Source organism: Engystomops pustulosus, chromosome 8 (assembly GCF_040894005.1).
Source record: "Engystomops pustulosus chromosome 8, aEngPut4.maternal, whole genome shotgun sequence".
Taxonomy (NCBI): domain Eukaryota; kingdom Metazoa; phylum Chordata; class Amphibia; order Anura; family Leptodactylidae; genus Engystomops; species Engystomops pustulosus.
The window spans coordinates 97,016,521-97,037,786 of NC_092418.1; the positions used below are offsets into that span (position 1 = coordinate 97,016,521).

Sequence of the window (21,266 nt, forward strand, 5' to 3'; positions counted from 1 at the left end):
AATCCGTCGGGTTTTCGTACGGCCACGCCGCACCGATTTCCGTTGCGTGCATGCCGGCGCCGATGCACCACAATCTGATCGCGTGCGCCAAAATCCCAGGGCAATTCAGGGAAAATCGGCGCAAATAGGAAATTTTCGGTTAAACGGTTGGCAAAACGCGATTCGGGCCCTTAGTAAATGACCCACACAGTCTTAGAATGGAGATATGTGGCCGATGCCTAATGCTGTCTCAGAATAATAGCTGAAAACTTACATTTTTCCAATATACAGGCAGTCCCCGGGTTACGTACAAGAGAGGTTCCATAGGTTTGTTCTTAAGTTGAATTTGTATGTAAGTCGAAACTTTATATTTTATAATTATATAAATTTTTTTGCTGTGATTGGACCAAGGATTAATAATAAAGCTTCATTACAGACACCTTACAGCTGATCATTGCAGAGGTCACAGTGGGCAGAGGGATACGTCTTTAACTAGGGGTATTCTGTAAGTCATGTGTCCTTAAGTAGGCTGTACATTCATTACCTTATGGAAGCCATTTGCCTGCTAATTCTCTGCCTGTCTCAGGTCTTTTCCCTTCAGCCCTGCTTTCAGGTTGCCAAGAAGAATCCATACAGTGAAAAGGGAGGCAACAGGAGATCTCCAGGGTGAGCAGGAGGTGAATGGACTCTGCTCAGCTATTACAGGAAGCCAACAGCTGCCAAATTTAATAAAGAATCTAGTGTCATCCATAAGTCCACGCTGCACACCACCCCTTTCATTTTAGGCTCTGTCAAGGCTACAGTCAGGTCAGTAAGGAGAGAGGGAGGGAGTCAGCACAGTAGTATGTTACACAGGAAAACTGCTGTGTCTCTCTCCTCCTCCTGGATGTCAGCAGCTGCTTTCATATAATTCCCTGTACTCCCTCCACCACTTTCCTGGGAAAATGGGAGAGTGATATCATCTGCTGAGCAGCCTGGATGACAAATAAGTCTTGCAGGTATTGTGTATAGCAGTCATTAGGCTATATTTGATTATGGAGGATATTTATCAGGGCTTATGCACTACGTCAGTGGCGTAGCAGCCCTGAAATAATTGCAAATGTTAGCTTAAAACTAGAACTTATGTCTATTTTTCCCAATCAGCCACCTTCAAGCCAGGCGAGTGTGGAGGAACATGAAGGGGGTGTGGCCAGCCTGTGGGTGGGCGGAGCAAGCAGGGATTGGGGCATTCCTGTCCAAAGCCTGCGCACTCGCTGCAGCACATATGAAAATTCACGTTTAATTTATAAATGTTGTGCAGGACCCCGCTAGTTACATCAAGAAGCTTGAGCATCTTGATGTATCCGACTGTGACGGATGCACGGCGGATGCACAAGTGTATGATAAATAACCCCCCATGTGTCTGTCTGTGCAAGAGTGCATAGGTGTACGTTTAAGTGTGCATAATAACCTGTGTGCATAGGTCACTGTAACACATGTTAATATGGATGTGAGGATGTAAAACTGACATTGAATTTATCTGTCAGGTTAGGGTCCCATCAGTGGCGTAACTAGGAGAGGCAGGGCCCCATAGCAGACTTCTGAAGGGGACCCCCTGCCGGCTTAAAGATATACATATTACAATCCTATATACATAAACATACAGTTCATCACTCATACACACACATTTATACACTGTTACACACATATAGAGCATATAAGTATCACATATACACACATACAGTGCCATATACAGACATTCAGCTTACATACACACATAACGTACTGTATACACTCACCGGCCACTTTATTAGGTACACCTGTCCAACTGCTCGTTAACACTTAATTTCTAATCAGCCAATCACATGGCGGCAACTCAGTGCATTTAGGCATGTAGACATGGTCAAGACAATCTCCTGCAGTTCAAACCAAGCATCAGTATGGGGAAGAAAGGTGATTTGAGGCCTTTGAACGTGGCATGGTTGTTGGTGCCAGAAGGGCTGGTCTGAGTATATCAGAAACTGCTGATCTACTGGGATTTTCACGCACAACCATCTCTAAGGTTTACAGAGAATGGTCCGAAAAAGAAAAAACATCCAGTGAGTGGCAGTTCTGTGGGCGGAAATGCCTTGTTGATGCCAGAGGTCAGAGGAGAATGGGCAGACTGGTTCGAGCTGATAGAAAGGCAACAGTGACTCAAATCGCCACCCATTACAACCAAGGTAGGCAGAAGAGCATCTCTGAACGCACAGTACGTCGAACTTTGAGGCAGATGGGCTACAGCAGCAGAAGACCACACCGGGTGCCACTCCTTTCAGCTAAGAACAGGAAACTGAGGCTACAATCTGCACAAGCTCATCGAAATTGGACAGTAGAAGATTGGAAAAACGTTGCCTGGTCTGATGAGTCTCGATTTCTGCTGCGACATTCGGATGGTAGGGTCAGAATTTGGCGTCAACAACATGAAAGCATGGATCCATCCTGCCTTGTATCAACCGTTCAGGCTGGTGGTGGTGGTGTCATTGTGTGGGGAATATTTTCTTGGCACTCTTTGGGCCCCTTGGTACCAATTGAGCATCGTTGCAACGCCACAGCCTACCTGAGTATTGTTGCTGACCATGTCCATCCCTTTATGAGCACAATGTACCCTGTAACATCTGATGGCTACTTTCAGCAGGATAATGCGCCATGTCATAAAGCTGGAATCATCTCAGACTGGTCTCTTGAACATGACAATGAGGTCACTGTACTCAAATGGCCTCCACAGTCACCAGATCTCAGTCCAATAGAGCATCTTTGGGATGTGGTGGAACGGGAGATTCGCATCATGGATGTGCAGCTGACAAATCTGCGGCAACTGTGTGATGCCATCATGTCAATATGGACCATAATCTCTGAGGAATGCTTCCAGCACCTTGTTAAATCTATGCCACGAAGAATTGAGGCAGTTCTGAAGGCAAAAGGGGGTCCAACCCGTTACTAGCATGGTGTACCTAATAAAGTGGCCGGTGAGTGTATATACACACCATACACCATATACACATACAACATATACACATCATAGGTACACACACACATAAACAATATATATATACCACAATGTGCAGCATAATATGTATATTATGGTGCACATCCTCCATTCTTTAGTTTTAGGTCGGATGACGGGCCCCCTGACACTGTGGGCCCAATAGCGGCTGCTATGGCTGCTACCGCTGTAGTTACGCCCCTGGGTCCCATCCATGTTGTACGGCAGTAATGCTGTGGAGAGGCTCCAGTATGAGATTCTCTGTCCTGATTGCCTGTGCTGCTAGTTTTAGTGCATGTGAAAGTGCTTAGCATTATGGGAAGTGAGGGATGCTGCTCTGGCCTCAGTTCCCTTTGCTGATGTCACAACCAGGAAGTGCCTGCCCACAGAAGAGTATTTTACAAATAGTGATGTATCTCAAGCTAGGAATATCAGGCTGGATCTCAGGCTAGGAAGAAGACTGCAGGATTATATAGGTATTGTTGGAATTGTTGTCTCCAGTAGGGATAAAAATATTTTTGGCCAGATAACTTCAGTGTTATGCTTTATAATATTCGGTGTGATAGTAATGTGGAAGTCACACACTGGGGCACATTTACTTACCCGGGTTCTGTCGCAATCCCCGATCCGGATCGTCCAAAGAAGATGAAGTCCGGCGCAATTCACCAACATTGTGCACCCAAGATCCTGCATCTGTCGCTTCACCCACTGAGGTCCGTCATATTTCACCTTCTTCTTCCCGGTGCTTTTAAGTGCATGTCTTACAACACAATTTACGATGTTAAATCCTGCGAGTTGTCCGAATCCGTCGGATCGTCTGACGCCCCTCCCGATTTGTGCTGCGTGAAAGACGGTGTCGATGGGCCAAAAACCACTGTTAAATGCGGCCCTAATCGTAAATAGTCGGGAAACCCAACGAAAATGCGGTCCGCTGACCCTTAGTAAATAAGCCCCACTGTGGGCGATGATTGTTTCTTTATCCCTTTTGTATCATGAAGCTGCAAAGACGATTTAAGAAAATTCTCATCATTTCATAGTTAGAACAAAATCCACATGTACATGATGGTAACATATTGTAAGTATCAGAAAAGATCATCTAAACACTGGAAGAAGCCGGGTCTCCTCTTCACCATTGTAATTGCTGGTGAAGACAAAGACTAGAGAGCCCCTGGGAGGGAGCAAGGAGTCTGTGATGATCAATGTGGTCGATCTGGTGCAGCTCCATTATAAGGTAGTGATACAATAAAATACAAAACAATATCATGAAAAAAAAAACACACTGTACAATAATATAATCAGAAAAATAAACCTAGTGGAGAAATATAATGCATCTTTGTTATACAGTGAATTAACCCTTTCAGTGTGTAGGATCCGGCAGGACAATTGCCCCCCATGGGTTAAAAGCCTTTATTCATTTATGCGGCCATACCAGGAAACATACTGACACGTGGCAATTTCTTTGAAGGCTACAGGCACATAAACACTGGCGATGACAGTCGGCTCAGAAATAGAGAAACATCTTTGAGCCCATGGAAAAAAAAAATAGGCACTTACATATGGGGGAGGGGAGGAGAGACGCAGAGGGAAATGTCAGCTGCAAAATCCAATGTAAGACAAAATGATTCTAGGTCATGGCTGAAGCAGGTTACATGCGCTTTAAAAAAAATTTATTGTTACAGCTTTATGCAAATATTTATAACATTTTTAATGGTTTTCCCCGTTTATGGTGTTAATTTACAATAATGTCTTATTTATAGATGGTGTAAAGCTTTAAAGCAAAGATTTCTCCTTATTGGATACAATCTAAAAAATAAAGCAGTTGTCTGCTATAGGCTTCATGTTATAGGCTTCATGCTATAGGCGTCATGTAGACCTCTGGCCCCGCCTTATTTAATAATAATAGATACCCCAAGAGCAGACAAAAATAATAATAATAATAATCATAATAATAATACCCAAAATGACCCAAGATATGACGAAGATTAATATCACACTGTCACAGTTTCAGGGGAATAGTCAGTGGACTCCCTGGACCACCACAGGGATAACATCACTAGCCGCAACCCGGGAGCGGAGTCTAAGTGAACTCCTGGTCTTCTGGGGAGTTACCAGGTCGCTCCGCGGGTGCGACTAGGCCCGCGATGGCAGCCAAGGTAGGGACACGGGGACCACGGGAAGGCAGGACCACGGGAAGGAGGGACCACGAGTGGCTGGCAGGACCTCAGATGGCTGGCAGGACCTCGGGTGGCTGGCAGGATTACCGGACCGCCACAGGATACCAGGACCGCCACAGGATACCAGGACCACGGGAACACCAGGGAACACCACAGAACATGGGAACAACACGAAACACAGGAATCACAGAAGTCACAAAGGCGTCTGAAAACGCTCGGGAACACGGAGGGCTTTCTCTTCAGTTTCAGGACATGAAGATCCGGCAGGGGATGCTGGGAGTCGCCAGACTATATAGCCGAGCCAGGAATGCCAGAGCCAATAAGGAGGACGCTGGCCCTTTAAGGCTGGGAGAAGTCCACTAGGGGGGGCACGCGACTGCAGGGAAGAAGCATGCGGCCTACACACTGGAAGCCAGAGTGCAGGCCGGAGCCAGGAGAGGTAGGTGAGGGCTCGGGGAGCGGGGACCGCGGCAGCAGGCATGGGTGCACCCGCGATCCGTACCGAAGATTGCAGGTGTAACCGTGACAGTACCCCCCTCCTTAGGGCCCCTCTTCTCTTCTTCTTCAGCGCACTGTTCTTCTTTCTTCGCCTCCTCCAATTCTTCTTGGAGATGAGACACCTTAGGAGGAGAGCAGGCACTGAGAAGACTTGGGAAGCCGCAGGCTGGGTCGGCTCTAGGCACACCGGAGTGGCCTCAGGGGCGGCCGGCGGAGTCTCTGAAGCGGCCTCAGGGGAGGCCGGGGGAGGTTCTGGAATGGCCTCAGGGGAGGCCGGGCGGAAGCTCTGGAGCGGCCTCAGGGGAGGCCGACGGAGGCTCTGGAGCGGCCTCAGGGGAGACCGGCGGAGGCCCTGGAGCAGCCTCAGGGGAAGCCGACGGAGGCTCTGGAGCGGCCTCAGGGGAGGCCAGCGGAGGCTCTGGAGCGGCCTCAGGGGAGGCCGGCGGAGGCTCTGGAGCGGTCTCAGGGGAGGCCAGCGGAGGCTCTGGAGCGGCCTCAGGGGAGGCTGCAGCAGCCGTGGGAAGCTGCAGAGTCTGGGGCGCCACTGGAACAGCCGTGGGAAGCTGTGGAGGCTGGGGCCCCACTGGAGCAGCACTGGCAAGCTGCGAAGACTGGGGTGCCACTGGAGCAGCACTGGCAAGCTGCGGAAGCTGGGGCGCCACTGGAGCAGCACTGGCAAGCTGCGGAGGCTGGGGCGCCACTGGAGCAGCACTGGCAAGCTGCGGAGGCTGGGGCGCCACTGGAGCAGCACTGGCAAGCAGCGGAAGCTGGGGCGCCACTGGAGCAGCACTGGCAAGCTGCGGAGGCTGGGGTGCCACTGGAGCAGCACTGGCAAGCTGCGAAGACTGGGGCGCCACTGGAGCAGCACTGGCAAGCTGCGGAGGCTGGGGCGCCACTGGAGCAGCACTGGCAAGCTGCGGAGGCTGGGGTGCCACTGGAGCAGCACTGGCAAGCAGCGGAAGCTGGGGCGCCACTGGAGCAGCACTGGCAAGCTGCGGAGGCTGGGGCGCCACTGGAGCAGCACTGCCAAGCAGCGGAAGCTGGGGCACCACTGGAGCAGCACTGGCAAGCTGCGGAGGCTGGGGTGCCACTGGAGCAGCACTGGCAAGCTGCGGAGTCTCTGGAGCAGCACTGGGAAGCTGCGGAGCCCCTGGAGCAGCACTGGGAAGCTGCGGAGCCCCTGGAGCAGCACTGGGAAGCTGCTGAGCCACTGGAGCAGCTGCAGGAAGCTGCGGAGCCACTGGAGCAGCTGCGGGAAGCTGCGGAGCCACTGGAGCAGCTGCGGGAAGCTGCGGAGGCTTGAGCACCGCTGGAGCAGCTTTTGGAAGCTGCGGAGGCTTGGGCGCCGCTGGAGCAGCTTTTGGAAGCTGCAGAGGCTTGGGCGCCGCTGGAGCAGCTCCGGGAAGCTGCAGAGTCAGTGGAGCAGCTCCGGGAAGCTGCAGAGTCACAGGAGCAGCTCCGGGAAGCTGCAGAGTCACAGGAGCAGCTCTGGGAAGCTGCGGAATCACGGGAGCAGCTCTGGAAAGCTGCGGAGTCATGGGAGCAGCTCTGGGAAGCTGGGGAGTCACAGGAGCAGCTCTGGGAAGCTGCGGAGTCACAGGAGCAGCTCTGGGATGCTGTGAAATCACAGGAGTAGCTCTGGGAAGCTGTGGAGTCACAGGAGCAGCTCTGGGAAGCTGCAGAGTTACAGGAGCAGCTCTGGGAAGCTGTGGAGTCACAGGAGCAGCTCTGGGAAGCTGTGGAGTCAGAAGAGCAGCTCTGGGAAGCTGCGGAGTCACAGGGGACACTGGGACCAGGCAGGAGGGGCGAAGTAGCCGAACTTGAGGTGGTTCACACCTGGACTGGATTTTTCTCAGGAACTTGGTATGGGTAACCATGTCAGGGTCACCACTATCCCACAGAGGGAGCAACGAGCAATGGACAACAAAACTCCTGCAAAAATTGGGGTTGCCATCAAATTTGTTAGGCATCAAAAAATCTGGTCCAGAGTCTGCTGCCGAGAAACATGGCTGGGAGACAGAAGCAACAGAAGGAGTCGTAGGAGCCTGCTGCTGAGAGGCAATAATCTGCAAGGTGGCAGAGAGTTTGTCCAAGAGTTCTTTTTGCACAGCAATCTCTTGGGACTGCTGGACAATAGTGCTGGGGAGGTCACCCAGAAGCTGGTACGGATCCTCGACACTGTCCATGACTTTTGCAGAGATCATTCCCTTGGCGGAGTCCATGGCCGGATCTAACTGTCACAGTCTCAGGGGAATAGTCAGTGGGCTTCCTGGACTAAGTGCACTCCTGGTCTTCGCCAGAGCCCGCCGCAAAGCGGGATGGTCTTGCTGCGGCGGGGAGTCACCAGGTCGCTCCGCGGGTGCGACTAGGCCCGCAGTGGCAGCCAGGGTAGGGACATGGGGACCATGGGAAGGCAGGACCACGGGAAGGAAGGAGCACGGTTGGCTGGCAGGACCTCGGATGGCTGGCAGAATTACCGCCACAGGATACCAGGACCGCCACAGGATACCAGGACCGCCAGAGGACACAGGAACACGGGAACACCAGGGAACACCTCAGAACACAGGAACAACATGGAACACAGGAATCACAGAATCCACAAAGGCGTCTGGAAGCGCTCGGGAACACGGAGGGCTTTCTCTTCAGTGGCGGGAGCGCACGAATGAAGGGAAGAAGCATGCGGCCTACACGCTAGAAGCCAGAGCCTCGAGAGGTAAGTGAGGGCTGGGGCAGCTGTGACTGCGACAGCAGGCATGAGTGCACCCGCAATCCGTACCAAGGATCGCGGGTGTAACCATGACACACAGCCCCCATTGTAATCAAAAAATGGAGACCCTAGATCAAACAAAAAGTGATAATGAAGACCCAGGTTAAGGACTAGAATCACAAAAAGTTGTGTTTCAAAGATTTTGTTACACTTTAAGATGGCCAAACACAATTTTCTGTCTGACTGCATCTATATTGATTCCTCTTGACTCCCCACATTCATGTCCTCCTTCCTTCTCTCATTTCTTCTGTATAGGGAACATGAGCGTAGAGACCTGTGTTCTGGGCTAACCTCATCCGCATCCAATGCCTTATATACAGGGCTTTCTCAGATTCCATTAAACAGAGTATAGTTGGGTGCAGGGGCGTAACTTGAGGGGTTGCAGAGGATGCAGTCGTTACCTTGCCCAAGACGCTTAATGGGGTATTCCCATTTCATGAAATTAATAGTATCATAGCATCATAGTTTATACGGTTCAAAAAAGACACATGTCCATCAAGTTCAACCAAGGAAGTGAAGGGATTGAATGAGGAAGAGATTTATGGGAAAAAATTCTATATAACAACCGTCAATGTTATTTAGATGTAAAAAGGCATCTAGGCCCCTTTTGAAGCTCTCTGCTGTCTCTGCTGTGACCAGCGTCTAAGCCAGGCTATTCCACAGATTGATAGTTCTCACAATGTTAATGTTTTTTTGATAAAAAAGTTATACAATTTTGTGATATACGTTCTTTACCAATTCCCCACAGTTTTTTTGATCTCTGCTTGCTGTCATTCTATTGGATGCTTCTGTGTTTCTATTTCCAGTAGATAGAAATCTGACCATGGTCACACAGGTGCACGGCTCGTTATATCACAGAGAGGAATCAGAGTCGTGTGATATAACCTGTTTTCTTTTTGTTTTCTGCTAGTAAACATACAAGTTTTCTACAGCAGGACAGCAAGCAGAGATCTAGAAAACAGTGAGGAATTGAAACATTGTATAACTTTTTTATCATAAAAGTATTACAGGAAATCTACCATTTGTTTTTATTCATTGTGAACCAAACATACCTTGAGAATGCCGTAGCCACACTGATGCTGAAACTTTTATAAACAATAAAGAATCATAAAAAGACAGCCTGCACATTACACAGAGCTTCCTGAACTGTCCAGACAGGACTAATCAACCTGAGCTTAACTCATACACAGCAGCTGGGGGATGGTGCAGCGATTGATTACTTCTTCCTGTCAGGGACACCAGAGTGATGATGTAGTATTCTCGGCTTATGCGGGATAAGACAAGGCTGGAACAGTGCATAATTAGGGTAAGAGGAGAAGCACTGGGGCAGCCAAAGGAGCGACAGAGCCTCTTTATCATAATTTTATAATTGATTTTTTCAGCAAAACCGCTCAGTCCAGGATTAAACAAGATATGTTTCTGCATCAGTAGCTACAACATTCTCAAGGTATGTTTGGTTTATGATGCATAAAAGCAAATGGTGGATTTCCTTTAATATTAATTTGCTGAAATGGGAATACCCCTTTAAGAGGCCAACAAAGTGTTACTTTTCCATATTAGAAGACTAGTGATATAAACCATACATTATAGTCGGGGGGTGGCACAGACTTTGCACTGGGGCCCATCAGCTTCAAGTTACGCCACTGGTTATAGGATTATAGGGTGTCATAGCCTCAATCTTTTTGCTTGTCTATATCTATCATAACTTTAATAGAATCCATTTAGATAGAATGTAACATCTTTCCACTTAACCATTTTATTCAAGCACTCGGCTACGTGGAGGAACGCCGTGTCCCATAGCCGGTGACAAATCTTCTGCACACTCCAAAATGATTGCCATTGCGGAGCATTAGCTGGAGCCCAAGCACATCCGATAGAGAAGGAAACCATGTAATGAAATGTTCTGTGAGCGTCTCAAAGGATTAAATGCTTCCGAAATGCATTATTGTAATGAATTGTTTTGCATGTGATTATTTTATTGCACATGACTCTTAAAGGCCATAGGGAAATCTGGTTATAAATCCATTTAATCTGCACACGAGCTGAAGGAATAAATAAATTCATGGATGCAATCCTTGTGATAGGAAGATACATTCATGACAGTGTTTTTTGTTTTAACTAATTGGTAGTCAAGTGCCAACAGGTTCCATCGATTCCAGTAATATAACAGAACCAGTGATCTCCTGCAGTACTGCATTTCACCCACAGAGGGCACACTTCCTGTTCCTGTTATCAACTCTGAGCTGAATGACCTATATATGTATATCACCCATCTCACCTCTATCTATCACCCATCTCCCCTCTCTCTATCACCCATCTCACCTCTATCACCCATCTCCCCTCTCTCTATCACCCATCTCACCTCTATCACCCATCTCACCTCTCTCTATCACCCATCTCACCTCTCTCTATCACCCATCTCACCTCTCACTATCACCCATCTCACCTCTCACTATCACCCATCTCACCTCTCTATCACCCATCTCACCTCTCTCTATCACCCATCTCACCTCTCTATCACCCATCTCACCTCTCTATCACCCATCTCACCTCTATCACCCATCTCACCTCTATCTATCATCCATCTCATCTCTCTTTATCACCAATCTCAGCTCTCTATTACCCATCTCACCTTTATCTATCACCCATCTCACCTCTCTCCAGTGGCGTAACAACCGCCGTAGCAGCCGTAGCGGTTGCTACGGGGCCCGTGAGGTTAAGGGGCCCGGGATGCCCGGACTCCGTGTGTCCCATAACATGTTATGTTATTATTATCCAAGGGGATGAAGGCATGTAACAGAGCTGACTCTGTGTGTGTTTTACCTGAGATGTAGCAGGGCTGAAGTGTGTCATTGTGTGTTATATCCTTATGGATCTTTCATCTCTGATCTGTCTCATTTCTTTTTCTATGTATCAGATACTAGTAGAATGTTCAGACGGGAAATAAAAGTGTAGCTAAACCCTGTACCCTGATAATCTAAGCACATTGCCAGCACATTGCATCTCACAGAACAGAGGAATCATGAAGTACCTGCTTAGAGAGGCCCCGCCCACACTGAGTGATAGGAGATAAAACATCAATAAATTGTAAAGTAAGGGGTTAAGAATTATCTTTATTCTGTAAACATCACAAGGGAATTAAAATTTGAGAACTTTCTTTCATGGCCAAACTCCTTTAACTCTCCATCGTATTTATTGATTTGCATTGCTTTTGAGTTTTATAAAGCTCAGTTTGTATCAGAGAGAATAAGGAAGAGGAGCCACAGGGACGGGAGCCTCGGGGAGCCGCGCCGAGCATCAGGAGCATCGGAAGGTGAGAAAGTAAGTTTATTTTTTTGTACGACAAAGGGCTGAAGGGGGAATTTTATTAGAAGGGGGGGGGGGGGTCCTGGCTGCATGGGGCATTTGATAACTGGGGGTCCTGGCTGCATGGGGCATTTGATAACTGGGGGTCCTGGCTGCATGGGGCATTTGATAACTGGGGGTCTGGCTGCATGGGCCATTTAATCATGGGAGGCTGGCTGCATGGGGCATTTAATCATCGGGGGAGCTGGTTGCTTGGGGCATATCATAATGGGGGGCTGGCTGCATGGGGCATTTGATAACTGAGGTGACTGACTGAATGGGGCATTTAATCAACGGGGAGCTAGCTGCATAAGGCATTTCAGAACTGGGAGGGGGGCCTGGCTGCATGCCGCATTTCGGAACGGGGGGTGGCTGAATGGGGCATTTCATAACTGGGAGGGGGGGTTGGCTGCATGGGGCATTTCATTACTGGAGGAGGTTGTGACCAATGCATTTCCCACCCTAGGCTTATAATCGAGTCAATAATTTTTCCTAGTTATGTGTGGAAAAATGAGAGATCTCAGTTTATACTTGGGTCGACTTATACTCAAGTATATACGGTGTTCTCTACTTCAATGTTATTAACAAAAATGCAGCTTTCCACAAATGCAGCTTTCCATCATGCCTCTATCAGTCCTGCATTTTTATTGCCCATGTATCCGACCATAAATTCATTCCTGACTATGGTCCGACAGGTCTTCCTTTCTTCTCAGATTCTTCTCACATGAACGCGCATCTCCTGTACTGCAGGAGCAGGGGAGAGGGGGAGGAGGCAGAGAGCAGCAGAGCCAGAGGCACTTACTGTCCAGCAGTGTGAAGTGGAGACCTGCTCTACAGACAAGATAAGCATCTAAACCCAAAGGGGGCAGGCATATTTGACTGTGTGTGTAATAGGTGAGATAGCAGAGCTGAGTGTGTCATTGTGTCTTATATCCATCTCATGACCCTGATCTGTCTCATCTCGCTTTTTCTGTGTCAGACACTAGTGAATTTTTAGAAGCTAAATAAAAGTGTAGAGAAACCTTGACTCTGATAATCTAAGCACATTGTCAGCACACTGCATCTCATAGCACAGAGGGATCGTGACACGTCTGCTCAGCTAGTCCCCAGCCACAGAGCTAAGGGGAGTAAGGGGTTAAAATGTATCGTTATCATGTTAGCATCACTAGGGGATTAAGGCTTGATGACTTTTTATTCATGGGAAAACCTCTTTAAGAGGACAATTGGAGGTAATACTTGTACAAACTACTCCTTAAAGGGGTTGTCTTGGGTACGTGGCCACTACAATGTGACGCATGACTGACCAGTACAATGTGACACGTTCCTTAACAGAAAAAATAAAGAATTAGTATCTGCCATTTCTTCCAGGCAGCTGTGTATCAGCGCGGACATATGTTTCTACCTTTGCAATAAGACAGGAAAGGAAACACAAGCTTCCTCGAGCCGCCTGATTACCGATCATGAAACGACTTTAGCAACACACCGAATTTTTGTTTTTCTCCAGTAAATGGATTACATTGTGCCGGCTCCTAACACCTACTCACAGCATGTCTAGTGACTCATGAATAATCCGATACTAGGGGAACAAAGAGTACAGCATGCAGCGCACTCTTATGTTTGTCTTATTGATGGCGCCGGAGAGCCTGAAGAAGCCGGGAAGAATTGCCCCTGCCTTTATGTATCATTACCCGATCGTGGATGTGTATTGGAGTCAGGGACCGATATGGATCCTAGACACAACGTCTAGTGTTTTATAATCTACGAGATAAGTGAGGACAAGGGGAAAGAAGAGAAAAGAGAGAGAAGGAACAGTAGAAGAAACATCAAGAAAGGCTGTACGGTAAAATGGTCACCTGTCGATAGTCGTCCCCCCCCCCCCCCCCGTGTCGGACTGGCCCACCAGAGTACCTGAGGATCCTCCGATGGGCCCTGGCTCAACCCAATACTGAACCCCTGAGGTCCATCAGAAAACACCACAATTTGGAGGCTGCTAGAGTATATTTCCTGGGGTAAAATAAAGAGTGGGCCCCCAAATTGATTTTTTCTGGTGGGCCTAAGGAAACCCAGTGCAACACTGGTCCCCCCTCATTTATAGGGTCCTGGTCATTTATTTTTGCTCTTCCCTACATCATTTTTTTCTGGATAAGAAGCTATTGTGATACTTTAGCGTAAAGTAAATGACCAGGACCCTATAAATGAGGGGGACCAGTATTTTTCATACTGTGCTGCCGATGCTCAAATTATATTACAAGGCTTAAAGGGGTTTACCAAGTGTTATTCACAGGATAAGGGATAAAAATCTGATTGGTTGGTGTCCGCCATTTATCACTAGAACAGATCTAAGCCGGACATGAGAAAATAAGTCTCCTATCACTTATTGATGGGTTGAGCACATGACCTGGCACTCAATTCAATACTAAGGGAGTGTAGAAAGTTACTGAGCACGGGGCTCGGGTATCTCCATGCATCTCAATGCTGCCCCCAGGCAATATAGGCAAATTCTTTTGTGCTGAAATCTTTCCCTACTTCTGTGAGATTATAGAAATGATATGGGGAAGTGCTGGCTGTAGCAGAGCTGTGTGAGTGAGTGGTTGTGTGAGAGATGTATGAGTGACTGGATGTAGCAGACTTGTCTGTAAGTGTTTGAATGTAGCAGAGTTGTGTGTAAGTAAATAGAGGTAGTAGTGCTGTGTGTGTGTGTGTGAGTGAATGCATGTAGCAGAATTGTATGTATGTGTATGGATGTAGAAGAGCTGTGTATGAGTAAATAGATGTAGCAGTGCTGTAAGTGTGAGAGAATGGATGTAACAGAGCTGTGTGTAAGAGAATGGATGTAGCAGAGCTGTGTGTATGACAATGGATATTACAGAGCTGTACAGTATGTGAGAGATGCATGTAGCAGAGCTGTGTGTTAGAGAATGGATGTAGCAGAGCTTTGTGTATGAGAATGGATGTAACAGAGCTGTGTTGAGAGAATGGATATAGCAGAGCTGTGTGTGAGAGATGCATGTAGCAGAGCTTTGTGTATGAGAATGGATATAGCAGAGCTGTGTGTGAGAGATGCATGTAGCAGAGCTTTGTGTATGAGAATGGATATAGCAGAGCTGTGTGTGAGAGAATGGATGTAGCAGAGCTGTGTGTGAGAGAATGGATGTAGCAGAGCTTTGTGTGAGAGAATGGATGTAGCAAGGCTGTGTGTATCAGAATGGATATTACAGAGCTGTATGTGAGGGATGCATGTAGCAGAGCTGTGTGTAAGAGAATGGATGTAGCAGAGCTTTGTGTGAGAGAATGGATGTAGCAAGGCTGTGTGTGTGAGAATGGATGTAACAGCTGTATGTGAGAGATGCATGTAGCAGAGCTGTGTGTGAGAGAATGGATGTAGCAGAGCTGTGTGTGAGAGAATGGATGTAGCAAGGCTGTGTGTATGAGAATGGATGTACAGATGTGGGGTAAAAAATCAGGACCAATAGTCGCGCTTCTCAGTGTTGACAAGGCTTTTATTAGGATGCATACAAGGACGACGCATTTCGGGAGCGTACCGCTCCCTTCTTCAGGTCCGTATAGTTTTTTTAAAAACAGTGCTCTATTATACAAAAATATAAAAATATAAATAAATATATGTATATATAAATATAAATATAAATATATAAATATAATAATAATAATAATAAATAAATTATATTTATATTTATATTTATATATACATATATTTATTTATATTTTTATATTTTTGTATAATAGAGCACTGTTTTTAAAAAAAACTATACGGACCTGAAGAAGGGAGCGGTACGCTCCCGAAACGCGTCGTCCTTGTATGCATCCTAATAAAAGCCTTGTCAACACTGAGAAGCGCGACTATTGGTCCTGATTTTTTACCCCACATCTGTACATTCCTATTCCCGACTCAACTCGATCCGGGAAAAAGGACCACGCAGCTAAGTCTCGGTTGACTTATACCACGTTTATCATGTGCTACCTTCACTATGTTCTTCAATATTGACTCTTTATAATACTCTGATGCGCTGTGTTCTTTTTTCTACTTATGAGAATGGATGTAACAGAGCTGTATGTAAGAGATGCATGTAGCAGAGCTGTGTGTGAGAGAATGGATGTAGCAGAGCTGTGTGTGAGAGAATGGATGTAGCAGAGCTGTGTGTGAGAGAATGGATGTAGCAGAGCTGTGTGTGAGAGAATGGATGTAGTAGAGCTGTGTGTGAGAGAATGGATGTAGCAGTGCTGTGTGTGGTGGGCTTGTGTGTGACCAGCAGGGAATTTTTAATTGGTGTAAAATATATTTTTCTTTTTTTTTTTGGATGACTGAAGTGAGACTTAAAGGAAACCCACCACTTGAAGTGGCAGGTTTCCGATGGCAATACCAGGCACCAGCTCAGGGTGAGCTGGTGCCGGAGCTTATTTTCGTTAGTGTTTTAAACCGCGGTATACACTTTAAAACACTTTTTAAACTTTATAGCCGGCGCAGGCAGGTACGCGCTCGGCGCTTACCATGCGCGCGGCTACATAGGAAGTGAATGAGAGCCGCGTGCACGGTAAGCGCCGAGCGTGTACCTCCCTGCGCCGGCTATAAAGTTTAAAAAGTGTTTTAAACCGCGATACCGCGGTTTAAAACACTAACGAAAATAAGCTCCGGCACCAGCTCACCCTGAGCTGGTGCACGGTATTTCCATCAGAAACCTGCCACTACAAGTGGTAGGTTTCCTTTAAAATAAGCTGTGTCTCATAACCTGAAAAATATTGAAATTCATCTTTGCAAAAATCTTTCATGGAATTATGGATAGTTAAAATTTTACATTAATGGCCTTTACCTATAATTTAATCAAGCTTTCTTGGAGAACCTAACGGAACATAAGAAGCAAATACTGTCTGTGCATAACGTATCACTGGTCTGTGCTTAGTTCTGCTGTTCTGTTTTATGCAGGGAAATGGGTGTGACAGGTCATCAATAGAAAATCTTTGCATTCATTTCCTTCTACAGCCAATACAGAGTTCCCCTACATTTTAAAATTACCCCCACCCACTAGTGCACTGTGTCCTGGTTCTCTACCAGGCCAGGTCTGTTTAGAGTAGATTAGGGCCAGATTAAGACACCCATGGGCCCTGCGCTGTATGAATATTATAGACCCTACAAGTCTGGAGTCACTTCCTACATATGGTGCCAGAATCAGCTTCTTGGGGAATGGAGAATGTGTCCCTTCTGTCTGCTTTCAATCTGTGGTTTCAGGACCTTTGGAGGACCTTCAAAGGTCTTGAAATGACTCTTGTGTACATGTGTATCGAGAGCAGGAACAGATGTACAAGGATTTCATGGGTGAAAGTCTTTATCAACCTAAAATTTGGTGGGCGGTTTGGTTGGCCATAGGCCCCCTAGAAGGCTTGGCCCCAAACTGTCTATATTATAATCCACTTCTGAGAGCAGGTCTGACTTGGGAGAGATTTTAGTTTTCGTCTGTACTGGATTTCTGGTCGGAGATTATTGTCAATACAACGAACCGCAATTCACTGAGATCGTGCGCCCGATATCCTGCATGTGTCGCTTCCCGGCTCAGGTCCACCAGAGTTCACCTTTGGTGCATGTAAGTGCATTGGTTGCACCACAATTTTAATCTTAAATCCCGTGCTCAGTCCGAATCAGTCAGGTTGTCCGACGGCACTCCCCCCGACTTCTGTCGCATGAAAGCCAGCGCCAATCGCGTGTCCCAGCTGCGCAAATCCTGAAAACCATGAACAGTCCAACAGAAATGTGATCCACAGACCCTTAGTAAATAAGCCCCAATGTTTTTCTTGTCCCATCCTGGAAAAAAATTTTTAATATTTCCCAGAATCCCCTAGTGAAACATCAATGGCTATAAGTCTCCACACTCCTGCAAGGCGGCCTTAATTGGCAAAGTCTCTGTAAGGAGAACTCTTATTCCTTGACTATAGGCTGTGGAACATATGCATGATGGGAGGTTGAGCACCTTTAAGAGTGTGGATGCTGGAAGGGTAGCAAAGCACATTTGAGGTCGGTCACTATGATTGGGCCTTATATATGATGGATGTAGAGGCTTGTAGGCGCGGTTAAGGGTTTGTCCACTTTCAGCAAATAATTGATATTGTTTGTGTAATGAAAAGTTATACTACTTTCCAAAATACTCTCTGTATCAATTTCTTACATTTTTCTAGATCTCTGCTTGCTGTCATTCTATAGGAAAATGAATTGTTTACTTGTGGGCATAAAAAATGGTCCTTGATCATGTGATCGCACAGGTGCATGGCTCGTTATTTCCATGTTAATGTGCGGTCATACTGCTCTGATTACTCTCTGTGATGTAGCGAGCCATGCACCTGTGTAAGATCACATGACCAGGGACCGGTTTTTAACCATAGGAAGTCAAGAGTTAAACTTCTGTGTTGAATGACAGCAATCAGAGATCTAGAAAACAGAGAGGAATTATATCGGAAAATGGTATGATTTTTCATTATGCAAACAAGACCAATTATTTGCTAAAAGTGGACAAACCCTTTAACCCCTTAAGGACGGAGGGTTTTTCGGCTAATTTCTCGCTCTCCAACTTCAAAAATCCATAACTTTTTCATTTTTACGTGTACAGACCTGTGTGAGGGCTTATTTTGTGCGTAACAAATTTTACTTTCCCGTAGTGTTATTTATTTTAACATGCCGTGTACCGCGAAGCTGAAAAAAAATTCCAAATGTGGAAAAATTTAAAAAAAACCGTCACGTTCTTGTGGGCTCAGTTTTTACGACTTTCACTCTTCGCTCCAAATAACACGCCTACTTTATTCTTTGGTTCGGTGCGATCGCGGTGATACGAAATTTATATAGGTTTTATTGTGTTTTAATACATTTTCAAAAATTAAACGAATGTGTACAAAAAAGAAAAAAAATTTTTTGCCATCTTCTGACGCTAATAACTTTTTCATACTTTGGCGCACGGAAATGTGTGAGGGGTCATTTTTTGCGAAATGAGGCGACGTTTTCATTGCTACCATTTTGAGGTCTGTGCGACATTTTGATCATTTTTTATTTCATTTTTTATGTTATGTAAAAAGGTGTAAAAGTCGCATTTCGGACATTTGGGCGCCATTTCCTGCCTCGGAGGTCACCGCCGGCCGTAACCGTTTTTATATTTTGATAGATCGGGCATTTTGGGACGCGGCGATACCTAATATGTCTGTGATTTTTACTGTTTGTTATGTTTTATATCCGTTCTAGGGAAAGGGGGGTGATTTGAACTTTTAATATTTTATTAATTTTTTTTATTTTTTAAACTTTTTTTTTTCTTTTTTTTTTCACTATTTTTTAGACCATCTAGGGTACATTAACCCTAGATGGTCAGATCGCTCCTACCATATACTGCAATACTACAGTATTGCAATATATGGCGTTTTTGCAGGTCATACATTACAATGAGCCACTGGCTCATTGTAACGAACCTGCATAAACCATGTAGCCTCGTGTCAAAAGAAGACCCGAGGCTACCATGGTAACCGATCGCCGCCCCCCGATGACGTTCGGGGGCGTGGCGATCGAAAAAAAGATGGCGGCGCCCGCGCGCCGCCGTCTTTTAAACGCCGCCCGCGACTTTGCGGGCGGCGTTTAGAGGGTTAATAGCCGCGATCGGTGCAAGCACCGACCGCGGTTATTAGCGGTGGGGGTTTTGTGCAAAATGCAAAAACCCCCACCTCTGTATGAAGAGGACTCAGCCCGTGAGCCCTCTTCATACATCCCTTATACCTCTGCGCCGTAGAGCTACGGCGCAGAGCGTTAAGGGGTTAAATGGAAGGTTCAAGCAAAAGTCGAGACAATCTCAAGAAGGGGGCCCACGGACCCCCATTTTACAGCTGGCGAGACTTCAGGCATGGCTGCGCAATCTGGGTTATAATTAAAACATTTGTTGTATTTCGGCAAGATATCTCCTATACACAGCATAACTTGAATATTAGTGGGGACCTATTTGTGAGACCCCCCAGGGATCATGAGAATTGGGGTCTGTTGATCCCCCGAAAGAACTGGGTAGCTGGTGGCCCCTGCACTCTGTTGCTCTATTCATCTATATGCCACTTCTGCCTAGAGCAGAACACACTTCTTGACTATTTCCATCGGCACCATAGTGTCTGAGTTCTCCTGATGCATGGAGTTTCCAGGGTCCCACCAATGATCAGCAGGGGGACTGCAATCTTGTGGAAATACCCCTATATATGGTATAACCCCTACCATCCAGAATGTGTCTTTTATTAAAATGTTTTATGTATTGTTCAAGCCTTGTCTGGTTTTTCCAGGAAGGGGACAGCGTAGAAGTCCTGAGGTCCTTACTGGGACCAGGAATTGGTTGATGGCTGCCAGGATTGGTCCCAGCAATCAACAGCTTTTTCCTCTGCAGGAAAACCGAATATTACAACTATGAATATCACTGTCCAGCTACATGATAGAAGCTTGTGCAACACCCCTGCCAACGCAAAGGTAAGTCTAGTGTTGTAAAATCAAATCTCTCCATGAAATAAGGTTTTCTTAATGATCCTGATCAACTCACTGGGGGCCTCAAGTGCTGGATAATGGTAATGCAGCTGGTAATTCTCTGCCTGAGAAGAATATTAGTAATGTTGACCAATCAGATGCAATGTTACTATTGTAATGGAAGGAGAGAGCTGGTTGGATAATGAACTTGCCACCTCACAAGGGGAGTTTATAAAACCAGTTGTGGGTGGAAAGTTCCAGGTCCTGAGAGAGAGTCCTCTCTTACAGGAGAAGAGAGAGATCCTGAAAGCACATGTGTCTGTGGCATGCTGCCCTGACACGTGGCCTGTCTGGAGACATCCACCTTCTGGAGTCTGTCTTACCCTGATACTGAAGCAGCCAACTATCTTCTCCATCCTGAAGCTACCTTCCCAGGCTGAGAGAACCTCCTATGGAACGATACCCAACCAAGACATCTCTATCCAGATGAAGTTACTGCTAAAGTTGAATACTTTACAAACTCCGCCTCTGAGTGATCCCTGTCCAAGGCTGTTACCACCAAGGGCGCCACATTCACCATCATCAGGGATCCCTACACCAACATCGGGGATTCCCCAGGGAGAAACCTACCTCACCAGCCTCTCTCTCTATTTCTAGTACCTACCACTTTCCGAAAACCGGCCAGGCTGTGGACGATGCCTTAGTTCACTGGTACCAAGCACCATAACCGCAGACAAGCGCTAGGCCGCAATCAGCCAGCCACTCAGGTACCCAGGGCTCCAGCTTCCCCAAGCCATGAAAAAGGTTAGGCCCCGGCGGGGGATGTTGCACATGGCTCCAGATAACCTCTATAGATAAAGCTTTGTGGAAATGTGGGCCATGTCTGTCTTATCCTGCAGAACATTAGTGAAATATTGTGTTTTCCACTCAGATTTTGGTCATCTCCAGTTGTAAATCTACAAGCCTGCTCGTGTTTGATGGAAAATTGATAAATCCTCCATACATCTGTAACCCATCATCACA

General features: G+C 46.7%; 1 long non-coding RNA gene across 1 annotated transcript in view; it reads left to right on the forward strand.

Annotated features, from left to right (window-relative positions):
• Positions 1-20,179, forward strand: part of LOC140075701 (uncharacterized) — a 56,956-nt gene extending 36,777 nt beyond the window's left edge. The window contains exons 2-3 of the long non-coding RNA XR_011849457.1: positions 13,136-13,607; positions 20,069-20,179. This is a non-coding gene — a long non-coding RNA (uncharacterized lncRNA). The remainder of the gene's footprint in view (positions 1-13,135; positions 13,608-20,068) is intronic.
• The last annotated feature ends 1,087 nt before the right edge of the window (positions 20,180-21,266 follow it).